At 51.4% G+C, this 2322-nt stretch overlaps 1 protein-coding gene and 1 long non-coding RNA gene across 2 annotated transcripts in view; both read right to left on the minus strand.

Annotated features, from left to right (window-relative positions):
• Nucleotides 1-2322, minus strand: part of LOC101846111 (metal-response element-binding transcription factor 2) — a gene marked incomplete at its 3' end in the record, with an annotated part of 13559 nt that overhangs the window by 7747 nt on the left and 3490 nt on the right.
• Nucleotides 1-2322, minus strand: part of LOC106013947 — a 3026-nt gene that overhangs the window by 457 nt on the left and 247 nt on the right. The gene's annotated exons all lie outside the window — the stretch shown is intronic.

A 2322-nucleotide genomic window follows, 5' to 3' on the forward strand; every position in this document is an offset into this window, starting at 1 on the left:
TGTAACACTGCTAGACCACGTGCTCATTGCCGACGTGCTTCCTTGAAGGAGACAAACCGTAGGTATGTGTGAGTGATCACTGTTGTAGGTCTGTGTGAGTGATCACTGTTGTAGGTCTGTGTGAGTGATCACTGTTGTAGGTCTGTGTGAGTGATCACTGTTGTAGGTCTGTGTGAGTGATCACTGTTGTAGGTCTGTGTGAGTGATCACTGTTGTAGGTCTGTGTGAGTGATCACTGTTGTAGGTCTGTGTGAGTGATCACTGTTGTAGGTCTGTGTGAGTGATCACTGTTGTAGGTCTGTGTGAGTGATCACTGTTGTAGGTCTGTGTGAGTGCTCATGCAAGCAAAATAAACATTTTGGTATATTTATTTCATTGTACGGGTTCTGTTCTTTCCCTGTTGTACTTCAGATGAAGCAGGAAGATTTTCGTGTTTGTTTGGAAGATGTTTATTGTGGTATCATATGGCAGTCACACACGACACAGGCCGCCCTCAAGGCCCGGCCTCAGTCTGACTGATCAGACCTCACACAGACCTAGCACGTGCCATGTGCCTCGATAGTCCAAGCAGACGTTGTGCTGTTGAGGCTAGAGAGGTGAGCAGAGTAAGCTTGATTCCCTGTATGGACTTCCACCCCTTGGTGCTCATATGACCTTATGCAGTTGCGAGCGCCGTAACTAAAACCTTACTAAAACTAACAAACTGGGGTCTCCTGCTTGTTCCAGCGAAGTCCCTAACCACTGCACCACAGGTCATCATCATCTCCCTGGTACAGGTCGCCAACAAAATCTCTCCACCTGTCTCTGGGCAATCTTCTCCACCCCCAGCCAGCTGTACCCCACATGCCTGAGGTCTGCCTCCAGATGTCCTCTCACTGACAAGTGGACCGTCCCCTCCATCTTCCTCTCCACCTCCTCCCCGTGGACCGTCCCCTCCATCTTCCTCTCCACCTCCTCCCTGTGGACCGTCCCCTCCATCTTCCTCTCCACCTCCTCCCCGTGGACCGTCCCCTCCATCTTCCTCTCCACCTCCTCCCTGTGGACCGTCCCCTCCATCTTCCTCTCCACCTCCTCCCTGTGGACCGTCCCCTCCACCTCCTCCCTGTGGACCGTCCCCTCCATCTTCCTCTCCACCTCCTCCCTGGTACCGTCCCCTCCATCTTCCTCTCCACCTCCTCCCTGTGGACCGTCCCCTCCATCTTCCTCTCCACCTCCTCCCTGTGGACCGTCCCCTCCACCTTCCTCTCCTCCTCCTCCCCAGGGGGTTCAGCACTAGACTCTGCCCTGCCACAGTATGGGCTGGCTTCCTAAGCGTGTGGCCGATCCCCCATTTTGTCGACCTCCCGACTCTCCCTGTCTCTTTATTTTTGTATGGTTCTCCTCAAGGCTGAGTTCGTGGGTGGTTGGCGGGTGCTCTGGTGTTGTTTGCTTCTTCTATCCTGTCAAACATCTGTCGTCTTTATCCCCCCTCTTCCTTTTTTATATGTTCCTTTCTTGTAACACCTCTAGTCTTTGGCGCTTTTTTATGACCGTATTGTGTTGTAAGTGCCGTAAAACACTTACTAAAACAACTACATCCGTGGGTGGTTGGCGGGGGCTCTGGTGTGGTTTGCTTCTTCTTTCCTATCAAACATCTATCGTCCTTATCTCCCCTTCTTCTTTATTAATGTTTTTTACTCTCTTGTAACACCTCTATTCTTCTGGCGCTCATATGACCTTATGCAGTTGCGAGCGCCGTAAAACCCTCTACTAAAACAAACAAATACATGTACATCCTAAGTTCGCAACAGCCGTTGGAAAAAAAAAATTCAAGGGAAATAATCCTAGTTTAGTACATGTACTCGACCTCACTGTAGATTACCTCGATAATGCATCGCGGCCACTCGCACAGTGCACTGAGTCTCATTGACTTGGCCACTCGCACAGTGCACTGAGTCTCATTGACTCGGCCACTCGCACAGTGCACTGAGTCTCATTGACTCGGCCACTCACACAGTGCACTGAGTCTCATTGACTCGGCCACTCACACAGTGCACTGAGTCTCATTGACTCGGCCACTCACACAGTGCACTGAGTCTCATTGACTTGGCCACTCACACAGTGCACTGAGTCTCATTGACTCGGCCACTCACACAGTGCACTGAGTCTCATTGACTCGGCCACTCACACAGTGCACTGAGTCTCATTGACTTGGCCACTCACACAGTGCACTGAGTCTCATTGACTCGGCCAAGGGGCGCGACGCGGAATGAGCGAGAGACTGAGAGGCAGGACCAACAACCGTGTTCACTTCGCTCGGCCTTAACGATAACGCAATATATA

Source organism: Aplysia californica, unplaced genomic scaffold (assembly GCF_000002075.1).
Source record: "Aplysia californica isolate F4 #8 unplaced genomic scaffold, AplCal3.0 scaffold01601, whole genome shotgun sequence".
Lineage (NCBI taxonomy): Eukaryota > Metazoa > Mollusca > Gastropoda > Aplysiida > Aplysiidae > Aplysia > Aplysia californica.